The sequence below is a fragment of the Hyla sarda genome, unplaced genomic scaffold (genome assembly GCF_029499605.1).
Source record: "Hyla sarda isolate aHylSar1 unplaced genomic scaffold, aHylSar1.hap1 scaffold_1164, whole genome shotgun sequence".
NCBI classification, from domain to species: Eukaryota; Metazoa; Chordata; class Amphibia; order Anura; family Hylidae; genus Hyla; species Hyla sarda.
Genome location: NW_026607786.1, coordinates 1 through 13,947, shown reverse-complemented (window position 1 = coordinate 13,947; position 13,947 = coordinate 1). Strand labels below are relative to the sequence as shown.

Below are 13,947 nucleotides of genomic sequence, written 5' to 3'. Positions count from 1 at the left end.
ATTTAGCGTTTTAATGACCATGTTTGCACACTGATTGGTGTAAAAAAATAAAATAAAACTAAATAATAATAATCTAGCACACCTGTGCAGGTTTGACATGACATGACAGGTAGCTGTCTTGTGGGTGGTGCTGAATCCTGTTAAATGACATGAGGGTCTCATGCCTATACACAAGGGTGTGTCATTGCTGTTGCTTGACCATGCATTGGTTTCTGTGGTCAGTGAATGATAAAAACAAAATTTACCATCCATTGATGGATGGGAAATCCGCCATGAGGCATTTGTTTTTAGAAACTGCTGCTCACAACCAATGTTGCAATGGAGTGTCTCCATCTGCTGGTGGTATTGGAAAGGCATTAGTGCTATGACAGGGTCTGAAGAAGAAGAAGAAGAAGACGGAAAAAAATATATATAAAAAGAAAAAGAGAGAGAGAGAGAGAGACTGACTTAGTGAGCGAGTGAGTGAGAGAGTGAGAGTGAGTGAGAGTGAATGAGTGAGTGAGTGATTGAGTGAGTGAGTGAGTGAGTGAGAACAAATGAGTTAAAGCAAGTGAGTGAGAGAGATCGAATGAATGAAAGTCTGAATGACAGAAAGAAAAAAGGATGAAGAAAGAAGCATGAAGAAAAAAAAATGTATATGGAGTTGCTGACATGAGTGCAATCTACAAAGCCGTTGAGGCTGATCCTCATGGGAGGATTATTGCACCAGGACCCTTAGCACTTTTAAAATGCCATTCAATGCCACGGGCTAGATGTAAACTGCAGATGACCATGTTGTGGTAGTTACCATGGATACCCAAGTGATGTGTGAGCTAACACATAGGCCCAACAGATTCCAAGAAGGCCAGAATCACCAGCGGCACCACCATCGATTGTCAGGTCACCCGGATTCAGCAAATACCAGAGTCCAAAATGATGCAGGTTTATACTGTTAATTTTCAGTTTATCGTTACAGTTGGTGTTATTCCATGTCGGAAGGAACGCAGCTACAGCCAGTGGGGTAACTAGAGACAGGCAGGCAGCTGTGTGCAACAAAGGTAGGCGTGTTGTTTTCATATGCAGATCTGAAATATTGTCTTATATGCAAGAGGAGGAGTGATGGGGGTTCAGGCAAAAGCCAGGCTATGGATTGCATTGCTAAATGCTCCATCAGAGTGCAATGGTCGCCTGTCCTTTTTTTAAGTGATGATGTGGGTTTAGCCTGTGCTGTATGTATGTATGTATGGGTGGCTGACTGCCACCCACCCAGAGAGTGTATGGGAGTCTGGTTGGCTGCCAGCCTTCCTTCCATTCCTATGAGTAATGTGAGTGCTCATGAAGGGGACATGGTTGGGTCCACCCCTTTCCCGGTTATCCCCTCTAGGCCTTTTGGCTTAGATCAAGTGTAAAAAAAGAAAGGATCTTGCGACAGATCGCATCCTGAGGCACGTTTTTTTTTGTGTGAATACTTGCACTTGGGTGACTTGTGAGCACATACTGATACATACGTTCCCTATCTGGGGACCATAAATTAAATGGATTTTTGAGAAAGGGAGCTGATTTGGAAGCTTGCTTCTGTCGCCCTATGCATTGACCCGATGTGGCAGTATCTTCGGGTAGTGAACAGTGCACCACCCCATTCCAGTGTTAAACAAGAAAGATTCTCATTTAATCCTCCGTGGGTGAGAATTTGAGTTTGAGAATTGGAGACCAAAATGATGAGTTGCACTGACTGGTTTATGAACGTCTATTCATTTAGCGTTTTAATGACCATGTTTGCACACTGATTGGTGTAAAAAAATAAAATAAAACTAAATAATAATAATCTAGCACACCTGTGCAGGTTTGACATGACATGACAGGTAGCTGTCTTGTGGGTGGTGCTGGATCCTGTTAAATGACATGAGGGTCTCATGCCTATACACAAGGGTGTGTCATTGCTGTTGCTTGACCATGCATTGGTTTCTGTGGTCAGTGAATGATAAAAACAAAATTTACCATCCATTGATGGATGGGAAATCCGCCATGAGGCATTTGTTTTTAGAAACTGCTGCTCACAACCAATGTTGCAATGGAGTGTCTCCATCTGCTGTGGTATTGGAAAGGCATTAGTGCTATGACAGGGTCTGAAGAAGAAGAAGAAGAAGAAGACGGAAAAAATATATATATAAAAAGAAAAAGAGAGAGAGAGAGAGAGACTGACTTAGTGAGCGAGTGAGTGAGAGAGTGAGAGTGAGTGAGAGTGAATGAGTGAGTGAGTGATTGAGTGAGTGAGTGAGTGAGAACAAATGAGTTAAAGCAAGTGAGTGAGAGAGATCGAATGAATGAAAGTCTGAATGACAGAAAGAAAAAAGGATGAAGAAAGAAGCATGAAGAAAAAAAAATGTATATGGAGTTGCTGACATGAGTGCAATCTACAAAGCCGTTGAGGCTGATCCTCATGGGAGGATTATTGCACCAGGACCCTTAGCACTTTTAAAATGCCATTCAATGCCACGGGCTAGATGTAAACTGCAGATGACCATGTTGTGGTAGTTACCATGGATACCCAAGTGATGTGTGAGCTAACACATAGGCCCAACAGATTCCAAGAAGGCCAGAATCACCAGCGGCACCACCATCGATTGTCAGGTCACCCGGATTCAGCAAATACCAGAGTCCAAAATGATGCAGGTTTATACTGTTAATTTTCAGTTTATCGTTACAGTTGGTGTTATTCCATGTCGGAAGGGACGCAGCTACAGCCAGTGGGGTAACTAGAGACAGGCAGGCAGCTATGTGCAACAAAGGTAGGCGTGTTGTTTTCATATGCAGATCTGAAATATTGTCTTATATGCAAGAGGAGGAGTGATGGAGGTTCAGGCAAAAGCCAGGCTATGGATTGCATTGCTAAATGCTCCATCAGAGTGCAATGGTCGCCTGTCCTTTTTTTAAGTGATGATGTGGGTTTAGCCTTTGCTGTATGTATGTATGGGTGGCTGACTGCCACCCACCCAGAAAGTGTATGGGAGGCTGGTTGGCTGCCAGCCTTCCTTCCATTCCTATGAGTAATGTGAGTGCTCATGAAGGGGACATGGTTGGGTCCACCCCTTTCCCGGTTATCCCCTCTAGGCCTTTTGGCTTAGATCAAGTGTAAAAAAAGAAAGGATCTTGCGACAGATCGCATCCTGAGGCACGTTTTTTTTTGTGTGAATACTTGCACTTGGGTGACTTGTGAGCACATACTGATACATACGTTCCCTATCTGGGGACCATAAATTAAATGGATTTTTGAGAAAGGGAGCTGATTTGGAAGCTTGCTTCTGTCGCCCTATGCATTGACCCGATGTGGCAGTATCTTCGGGTAGTGAACAGTGCACCACCCCATTCCAGTGTTAAACAAGAAAGATTCTCATTTAATCCTCCGTGGGTGAGAATTTGAGTTTGAGAATTGGAGACCAAAATGATGAGTTGCACTGACTGGTTTATGAACGTCTATTCATTTAGCGTTTTAATGACCATGTTTGCACACTGATTGGTGTAAAAAAATAAAATAAAACTAAATAATAATAATCTAGCACACCTGTGCAGGTTTGACATGACATGACAGGTAGCTGTCTTGTGGGTGGTGCTGAATCCTGTTAAATGACATGAGGGTCTCATGCCTATACACAAGGGTGTGTCATTGCTGTTGCTTGACCATGCATTGGTTTCTGTGGTCAGTGAATGATAAAAACAAAATTTACCATCCATTGATGGATGGGAAATCCGCCATGAGGCATTTGTTTTTAGAAACTGCTGCTCACAACCAATGTTGCAATGGAGTGTCTCCATCTGCTGGTGGTATTGGAAAGGCATTAGTGCTATGACAGGGTCTGAAGAAGAAGAAGAAGAAGACGGAAAAAAATATATATAAAAAGAAAAAGAGAGAGAGAGAGAGAGAGACTGACTTAGTGAGCGAGTGAGTGAGAGAGTGAGAGTGAGTGAGAGTGAATGAGTGAGTGAGTGAGTGAGTGAGAACAAATGAGTTAAAGCAAGTGAGTGAGAGAGATCGAATGAATGAAAGTCTGAATGACAGAAAGAAAAAAGGATGAAGAAAGAAGCATGAAGAAAAAAAAATGTATATGGAGTTGCTGACATGAGTGCAATCTACAAAGCCGTTGAGGCTGATCCTCATGGGAGGATTATTGCACCAGGACCCTTAGCACTTTTAAATTGCCATTCAATGCCACGGGCTAGATGTAAACTGCAGATGACCATGTTGTGGTAGTTACCATGGATACCAGGCCCAACAGATTCCAAGAAGGCCAGAATCACCAGCGGCACCACCATCGATTGTCAGGTCACCCGGATTCAGCAAATACCAGAGTCCAAAATGATGCAGGTTTATACTGTTAATTTTCAGTTTATCGTTACAGTTGGTGTTATTCCATGTCGGAAGGAACGCAGCTACAGCCAGTGGGGTAACTAGAGACAGGCAGGCAGCTATGTGCAACAAAGGTAGGCGTGTTGTTTTCATATGCAGATCTGAAATATTGTCTTATATGCAAGAGGAGGAGTGATGGGGGTTCAGGCAAAAGCCAGGCTATGGATTGCATTGCTAAATGCTCCATCAGAGTGCAATGGTCGCCTGTCCTTTTTTTAAGTGATGATGTGGGTTTAGCCTGTGCTGTATGTATGTATGTATGGGTGGCTGACTGCCACCCACCCAGAGAGTGTATGGGAGTCTGGTTGGCTGCCAGCCTTCCTTCCATTCCTATGAGTAATGTGAGTGCTCATGAAGGGGACATGGTTGGGTCCACCCCTTTCCCGGTTATCCCCTCTAGGCCTTTTGGCTTAGATCAAGTGTAAAAAAAGAAAGGATCTTGCGACAGATCGCATCCTGAGGCACGTTTTTTTTTGTGTGAATACTTGCACTTGGGTGACTTGTGAGCACATACTGATACATACGTTCCCTATCTGGGGACCATAAATTAAATGGATTTTTGAGAAAGGGAGCTGATTTGGAAGCTTGCTTCTGTCGCCCTATGCATTGACCCGATGTGGCAGTATCTTCGGGTAGTGAACAGTGCACCACCCCATTCCAGTGTTAAACAAGAAAGATTCTCATTTAATCCTCCGTGGGTGAGAATTTGAGTTTGAGAATTGGAGACCAAAATGATGAGTTGCACTGACTGGTTTATGAACGTCTATTCATTTAGCGTTTTAATGACCATGTTTGCACACTGATTGGTGTAAAAAAATAAAATAAAACTAAATAATAATAATCTAGCACACCTGTGCAGGTTTGACATGACATGACAGGTAGCTGTCTTGTGGGTGGTGCTGAATCCTGTTAAATGACATGAGGGTCTCATGCCTATACACAAGGGTGTGTCATTGCTGTTGCTTGACCATGCATTGGTTTCTGTGGTCAGTGAATGATAAAAACAAAATTTACCATCCATTGATGGATGGGAAATCCGCCATGAGGCATTTGTTTTTAGAAACTGCTGCTCACAACCAATGTTGCAATGGAGTGTCTCCATCTGCTGGTGGTATTGGAAAGGCATTAGTGCTATGACAGGGTCTGAAGAAGAAGAAGACGGAAAAAAATATATATAAAAAGAAAAAGAGAGAGAGAGAGAGAGACTGACTTAGTGAGCGAGTGAGTGAGAGAGTGAGAGTGAGTGAGAGTGAATGAGTGAGTGAGTGATTGAGTGAGTGAGTGAGTGAGAACAAATGAGTTAAAGCAAGTGAGTGAGAGAGATCGAATGAATGAAAGTCTGAATGACAGAAAGAAAAAAGGATGAAGAAAGAAGCATGAAGAAAAAAAAATGTATATGGAGTTGCTGACATGAGTGCAATCTACAAAGCCGTTGAGGCTGATCCTCATGGGAGGATTATTGCACCAGGACCCTTAGCACTTTTAAAATGCCATTCAATGCCACGGGCTAGATGTAAACTGCAGATGACCATGTTGTGGTAGTTACCATGGATACCCAAGTGATGTGTGAGCTAACACATAGGCCCAACAGATTCCAAGAAGGCCAGAATCACCAGCGGCACCACCATCGATTGTCAGGTCACCCGGATTCAGCAAATACCAGAGTCCAAAATGATGCAGGTTTATACTGTTAATTTTCAGTTTATCGTTACAGTTGGTGTTATTCCATGTCGGAAGGGACGCAGCTACAGCCAGTGGGGTAACTAGAGACAGGCAGGCAGCTATGTGCAACAAAGGTAGGCGTGTTGTTTTCATATGCAGATCTGAAATATTGTCTTATATGCAAGAGGAGGAGTGATGGGGGTTCAGGCAAAAGCCAGGCTATGGATTGCATTGCTAAATGCTCCATCAGAGTGCAATGGTCGCCTGTCCTTTTTTTAAGTGATGATGTGGGTTTAGCCTGTGCTGTATGTATGTATGTATGGGTGGCTGACTGCCACCCACCCAGAGAGTGTATGGGAGTCTGGTTGGCTGCCAGCCTTCCTTCCATTCCTATGAGTAATGTGAGTGCTCATGAAGGGGACATGGTTGGGTCCACCCCTTTCCCGGTTATCCCCTCTAGGCCTTTTGGCTTAGATCAAGTGTAAAAAAAAAGAAAGGATCTTGCGACAGATCGCATCCTGAGGCACGTTTTTTTTTGTGTGAATACTTGCACTTGGGTGACTTGTGAGCACATACTGATACATACGTTCCCTATCTGGGGACCATAAATTAAATGGATTTTTGAGAAAGGGAGCTGATTTGGAAGCTTGCTTCTGTCGCCCTATGCATTGACCCGATGTGGCAGTATCTTCGGGTAGTGAACAGTGCACCACCCCATTCCAGTGTTAAACAAGAAAGATTCTCATTTAATCCTCCGTGGGTGAGAATTTGAGTTTGAGAATTGGAGACCAAAATGATGAGTTGCACTGACTGGTTTATGAACGTCTATTCATTTAGCGTTTTAATGACCATGTTTGCACACTGATTGGTGTAAAAAAATAAAATAAAACTAAATAATAATAATCTAGCACACCTGTGCAGGTTTGACATGACATGACAGGTAGCTGTCTTGTGGGTGGTGCTGAATCCTGTTAAATGACATGAGGGTCTCATGCCTATACACAAGGGTGTGTCATTGCTGTTGCTTGACCATGCATTGGTTTCTGTGGTCAGTGAATGATAAAAACAAAATTTACCATCCATTGATGGATGGGAAATCCGCCATAAGGCATTTGTTTTTAGAAACTGCTGCTCACAACCAATGTTGCAATGGAGTGTCTCCATCTGCTGGTGGTATTGGAAAGGCATTAGTGCTATGACAGGGTCTGAAGAAGAAGAAGAAGAAGACGGAAAAAAATATATATAAAAAGAAAAAGAGAGAGAGAGAGAGACTGACTTAGTGAGCGAGTGAGAGTGAGTGAGAGTGAATGAGTGAGTGAGTGATTGAGTGAGTGAGTGAGTGAGTGAGAACAAATGAGTTAAAGCAAGTGAGTGAGAGAGATCGAATGAATGAAAGTCTGAATGACAGAAAGAAAAAAGGATGAAGAAAGAAGCATGAAGAAAAAAAAATGTATATGGAGTTGCTGACATGAGTGCAATCTACAAAGCCGTTGAGGCTGATCCTCATGGGAGGATTATTGCACCAGGACCCTTAGCACTTTTAAAATGCCATTCAATGCCACGGGCTAGATGTAAACTGCAGATGACCATGTTGTGGTAGTTACCATGGATACCCAAGTGATGTGTGAGCTAACACATAGGCCCAACAGATTCCAAGAAGGCCAGAATCACCAGCGGCACCACCATCGATTGTCAGGTCACCCCGATTCAGCAAATACCAGAGTCCAAAATGATGCAGGTTTATACTGTTAATTTTCAGTTTATCGTTACAGTTGGTGTTATTCCATGTCGGAAGGGACGCAGCTACAGCCAGTGGGGTAACTAGAGACAGGCAGGCAGCTATGTGCAACAAAGGTAGGCGTGTTGTTTTCATATGCAGATCTGAAATATTGTCTTATATGCAAGAGGAGGAGTGATGGGGGTTCAGGCAAAAGCCAGGCTATGGATTGCATTGCTAAATGCTCCATCAGAGTGCAATGGTCGCCTGTCCTTTTTTTAAGTGATGATGTGGGTTTAGCCTGTGCTGTATGTATGTATGGGTGGCTGACTGCCACCCACCCAGAAAGTGTATGGGAGGCTGGTTGGCTGCCAGCCTTCCTTCCATTCCTATGAGTAATGTGAGTGCTCATGAAGGGGACATGGTTGGGTCCACCCCTTTCCCGGTTATCCCCTCTAGGCCTTTTGGCTTAGATCAAGTGTAAAAAAAGAAAGGATCTTGCGACAGATCGCATCCTGAGGCACGTTTTTTTTTTGTGTGAATACTTGCACTTGGGTGACTTGTGAGCACAAACTGATACATACGTTCCCTATCTGGGGACCATAAATTAAATGGATTTTTGAGAAAGGGAGCTGATTTGGAAGCTTGCTTCTGTCGCCCTATGCATTGACCCGATGTGGCAGTATCTTCGGGTAGTGAACAGTGCACCACCCCATTCCAGTGTTAAACAAGAAAGATTCTCATTTAATCCTCCGTGGGTGAGAATTTGAGTTTGAGAATTGGAGACCAAAATGATGAGTTGCACTGACTGGTTTATGAACGTCTATTCATTTAGCGTTTTAATGACCATGTTTGCACACTGATTGGTGTAAAAAAATAAAATAAAACTAAATAATAATAATCTAGCACACCTGTGCAGGTTTGACATGACATGACAGGTAGCTGTCTTGTGGGTGGTGCTGAATCCTGTTAAATGACATGAGGGTCTCATGCCTATACACAAGGGTGTGCCATTGCTGTTGCTTGACCATGCATTGGTTTCTGTGGTCAGTGAATGATAAAAACAAAATTTACCATCCATTGATGGATGGGAAATCCGCCATGAGGCATTTGTTTTTAGAAACTGCTGCTCACAACCAATGTTGCAATGGAGTGTCTCCATCTGCTGGTGGTATTGGAAAGGCATTAGTGCTATGACAGGGTCTGAAGAAGAAGAAGAAGAAGAAGAAGAAGACGGAAAAATATATATATAAAAAGAAAAAGAGAGAGAGAGAGAGACTGACTTAGTGAGCGAGTGAGTGAGAGAGTGAGAGTGAGTGAGAGTGAATGAGTGAGTGAGTGATTGAGTGAGTGAGTGAGTGAGTGAGTGAGAACAAATGAGTTAAAGCAAGTGAGTGAGAGAGATCGAATGAATGAAAGTCTGAATGACAGAAAGAAAAAAGGATGAAGAAAGAAGCATGAAGAAAAAAAAATGTATATGGAGTTGCTGACATGAGTGCAATCTACAAAGCCGTTGAGGCTGATCCTCATGGGAGGATTATTGCACCAGGACCCTTAGCACTTTTAAAATGCCATTCAATGCCACGGGCTAGATGTAAACTGCAGATGACCATGTTGTGGTAGTTACCATGGATACCCAAGTGATGTGTGAGCTAACACATAGGCCCAACAGATTCCAAGAAGGCCAGAATCACCAGCGGCACCACCATCGATTGTCAGGTCACCCGGATTCAGCAAATACCAGAGTCCAAAATGATGCAGGTTTATACTGTTAATTTTCAGTTTATCGTTACAGTTGGTGTTATTCCATGTCGGAAGGGACGCAGCTACAGCCAGTGGGGTAACTAGAGACAGGCAGGCAGCTATGTGCAACAAAGGTAGGCGTGTTGTTTTCATATGCAGATCTGAAATATTGTCTTATATGCAAGAGGAGGAGTGATGGAGGTTCAGGCAAAAGCCAGGCTATGGATTGCATTGCTAAATGCTCCATCAGAGTGCAATGGTCGCCTGTCCTTTTTTTAAGTGATGATGTGGGTTTAGCCTGTGCTGTATGTATGTATGGGTGGCTGACTGCCACCCACCCAGAAAGTGTATGGGAGGCTGGTTGGCTGCCAGCCTTCCTTCCATTCCTATGAGTAATGTGAGTGCTCATGAAGGGGACATGGTTGGGTCCACCCCTTTCCCGGTTATCCCCTCTAGGCCTTTTGGCTTAGATCAAGTGTAAAAAAAGAAAAGATCTTGCGACAGATCGCATCCTGAGGCACGTTTTTTTTTGTGTGAATACTTGCACTTGGGTGACTTGTGAGCACATACTGATACATACGTTCCCTATCTGGGGACCATAAATTAAATGGATTTTTGAGAAAGGGAGCTGATTTGGAAGCTTGCTTCTGTCGCCCTATGCATTGACCCGATGTGGCAGTATCTTCGGGTAGTGAACAGTGCACCACCCCATTCCAGTGTTAAACAAGAAAGATTCTCATTTAATCCTCCGTGGGTGAGAATTTGAGTTTGAGAATTGGAGACCAAAATGATGAGTTGCACTGACTGGTTTATGAACGTCTATTCATTTAGCGTTTTAATGACCATGTTTGCACACTGATTGGTGTAAAAAAATAAAATAAAACTAAATAATAATAATCTAGCACACCTGTGCAGGTTTGACATGACATGACAGGTAGCTGTCTTGTGGGTGGTGCTGAATCCTGTTAAATGACATGAGGGTCTCATGCCTATACACAAGGGTGTGTCATTGCTGTTGCTTGACCATGCATTGGTTTCTGTGGTCAGTGAATGATAAAAACAAAATTTACCATCCATTGATGGATGGGAAATCCGCCATAAGGCATTTGTTTTTAGAAACTGCTGCTCACAACCAATGTTGCAATGGAGTGTCTCCATCTGCTGGTGGTATTGGAAAGGCATTAGTGCTATGACAGGGTCTGAAGAAGAAGAAGAAGAAGACGGAAAAAAATATATATAAAAAGAAAAAGAGAGAGAGAGAGAGACTGACTTAGTGAGCGAGTGAGAGTGAGTGAGAGTGAATGAGTGAGTGAGTGATTGAGTGAGTGAGTGAGTGAGTGAGAACAAATGAGTTAAAGCAAGTGAGTGAGAGAGATCGAATGAATGAAAGTCTGAATGACAGAAAGAAAAAAGGATGAAGAAAGAAGCATGAAGAAAAAAAAATGTATATGGAGTTGCTGACATGAGTGCAATCTACAAAGCCGTTGAGGCTGATCCTCATGGGAGGATTATTGCACCAGGACCCTTAGCACTTTTAAAATGCCATTCAATGCCACGGGCTAGATGTAAACTGCAGATGACCATGTTGTGGTAGTTACCATGGATACCCAAGTGATGTGTGAGCTAACACATAGGCCCAACAGATTCCAAGAAGGCCAGAATCACCAGCGGCACCACCATCGATTGTCAGGTCACCCCGATTCAGCAAATACCAGAGTCCAAAATGATGCAGGTTTATACTGTTAATTTTCAGTTTATCGTTACAGTTGGTGTTATTCCATGTCGGAAGGGACGCAGCTACAGCCAGTGGGGTAACTAGAGACAGGCAGGCAGCTATGTGCAACAAAGGTAGGCGTGTTGTTTTCATATGCAGATCTGAAATATTGTCTTATATGCAAGAGGAGGAGTGATGGGGGTTCAGGCAAAAGCCAGGCTATGGATTGCATTGCTAAATGCTCCATCAGAGTGCAATGGTCGCCTGTCCTTTTTTTAAGTGATGATGTGGGTTTAGCCTGTGCTGTATGTATGTATGGGTGGCTGACTGCCACCCACCCAGAAAGTGTATGGGAGGCTGGTTGGCTGCCAGCCTTCCTTCCATTCCTATGAGTAATGTGAGTGCTCATGAAGGGGACATGGTTGGGTCCACCCCTTTCCCGGTTATCCCCTCTAGGCCTTTTGGCTTAGATCAAGTGTAAAAAAAGAAAGGATCTTGCGACAGATCGCATCCTGAGGCACGTTTTTTTTTTGTGTGAATACTTGCACTTGGGTGACTTGTGAGCACAAACTGATACATACGTTCCCTATCTGGGGACCATAAATTAAATGGATTTTTGAGAAAGGGAGCTGATTTGGAAGCTTGCTTCTGTCGCCCTATGCATTGACCCGATGTGGCAGTATCTTCGGGTAGTGAACAGTGCACCACCCCATTCCAGTGTTAAACAAGAAAGATTCTCATTTAATCCTCCGTGGGTGAGAATTTGAGTTTGAGAATTGGAGACCAAAATGATGAGTTGCACTGACTGGTTTATGAACGTCTATTCATTTAGCGTTTTAATGACCATGTTTGCACACTGATTGGTGTAAAAAAATAAAATAAAACTAAATAATAATAATCTAGCACACCTGTGCAGGTTTGACATGACATGACAGGTAGCTGTCTTGTGGGTGGTGCTGAATCCTGTTAAATGACATGAGGGTCTCATGCCTATACACAAGGGTGTGCCATTGCTGTTGCTTGACCATGCATTGGTTTCTGTGGTCAGTGAATGATAAAAACAAAATTTACCATCCATTGATGGATGGGAAATCCGCCATGAGGCATTTGTTTTTAGAAACTGCTGCTCACAACCAATGTTGCAATGGAGTGTCTCCATCTGCTGGTGGTATTGGAAAGGCATTAGTGCTATGACAGGGTCTGAAGAAGAAGAAGAAGAAGAAGAAGAAGAAGAAGACGGAAAAATATATATATAAAAAGAAAAAGAGAGAGAGAGAGAGACTGACTTAGTGAGCGAGTGAGTGAGAGAGTGAGAGTGAGTGAGAGTGAATGAGTGAGTGAGTGATTGAGTGAGTGAGTGAGTGAGTGAGTGAGAACAAATGAGTTAAAGCAAGTGAGTGAGAGAGATCGAATGAATGAAAGTCTGAATGACAGAAAGAAAAAAGGATGAAGAAAGAAGCATGAAGAAAAAAAAATGTATATGGAGTTGCTGACATGAGTGCAATCTACAAAGCCGTTGAGGCTGATCCTCATGGGAGGATTATTGCACCAGGACCCTTAGCACTTTTAAAATGCCATTCAATGCCACGGGCTAGATGTAAACTGCAGATGACCATGTTGTGGTAGTTACCATGGATACCCAAGTGATGTGTGAGCTAACACATAGGCCCAACAGATTCCAAGAAGGCCAGAATCACCAGCGGCACCACCATCGATTGTCAGGTCACCCGGATTCAGCAAATACCAGAGTCCAAAATGATGCAGGTTTATACTGTTAATTTTCAGTTTATCGTTACAGTTGGTGTTATTCCATGTCGGAAGGGACGCAGCTACAGCCAGTGGGGTAACTAGAGACAGGCAGGCAGCTATGTGCAACAAAGGTAGGCGTGTTGTTTTCATATGCAGATCTGAAATATTGTCTTATATGCAAGAGGAGGAGTGATGGAGGTTCAGGCAAAAGCCAGGCTATGGATTGCATTGCTAAATGCTCCATCAGAGTGCAATGGTCGCCTGTCCTTTTTTTAAGTGATGATGTGGGTTTAGCCTGTGCTGTATGTATGTATGGGTGGCTGACTGCCACCCACCCAGAAAGTGTATGGGAGGCTGGTTGGCTGCCAGCCTTCCTTCCATTCCTATGAGTAATGTGAGTGCTCATGAAGGGGACATGGTTGGGTCCACCCCTTTCCCGGTTATCCCCTCTAGGCCTTTTGGCTTAGATCAAGTGTAAAAAAAGAAAAGATCTTGCGACAGATCGCATCCTGAGGCACGTTTTTTTTTGTGTGAATACTTGCACTTGGGTGACTTGTGAGCACATACTGATACATACGTTCCCTATCTGGGGACCATAAATTAAATGGATTTTTGAGAAAGGGAGCTGATTTGGAAGCTTGCTTCTGTCGCCCTATGCATTGACCCGATGTGGCAGTATCTTCGGTTAGTGAACAGTGCACCACCCCATTCCAGTGTTAAACAAGAAAGATTCTCATTTAATCCTCCGTGGGTGAGAATTTGAGTTTGAGAATTGGAGACCAAAATGATGAGTTGCACTGACTGGTTTATGAACGTCTATTCATTTAGCGTTTTAATGACCATGTTTGCACACTGATTGGTGTAAAAAAATAAAATAAAACTAAATAATAATAATCTAGCACACCTGTGCAGGTTTGACATGACATGACAGGTAGCTGTCTTGTGGGTGGTGCTGAATCCTGTTAAATGACATGAGGG

General features: G+C 43.3%; 8 pseudogenes; all 8 read left to right on the top strand.

The window, feature by feature from the left end:
* Positions 1 to 1,352: 1,352 nt before the first annotated feature.
* On the top strand, positions 1,353 to 1,616 carry LOC130302386 (U2 spliceosomal RNA; annotated as a pseudogene).
* A 1,463-nt stretch (positions 1,617 to 3,079) lies between these two features.
* On the top strand, positions 3,080 to 3,343 carry LOC130302385 (U2 spliceosomal RNA; annotated as a pseudogene).
* Positions 3,344 to 4,773: 1,430 nt separating this feature from the next.
* Positions 4,774 to 5,037, top strand: LOC130302384 (U2 spliceosomal RNA; annotated as a pseudogene).
* Positions 5,038 to 6,495: 1,458 nt separating this feature from the next.
* LOC130302427 (U2 spliceosomal RNA) lies at positions 6,496 to 6,761 on the top strand (annotated as a pseudogene).
* A 1,450-nt stretch (positions 6,762 to 8,211) lies between these two features.
* Positions 8,212 to 8,476, top strand: LOC130302412 (U2 spliceosomal RNA; annotated as a pseudogene).
* Positions 8,477 to 9,951: 1,475 nt separating this feature from the next.
* On the top strand, positions 9,952 to 10,215 carry LOC130302425 (U2 spliceosomal RNA; annotated as a pseudogene).
* A 1,450-nt stretch (positions 10,216 to 11,665) lies between these two features.
* On the top strand, positions 11,666 to 11,930 carry LOC130302411 (U2 spliceosomal RNA; annotated as a pseudogene).
* Positions 11,931 to 13,411: 1,481 nt separating this feature from the next.
* LOC130302377 (U2 spliceosomal RNA) lies at positions 13,412 to 13,675 on the top strand (annotated as a pseudogene).
* Positions 13,676 to 13,947: the final 272 nt, after the last annotated feature.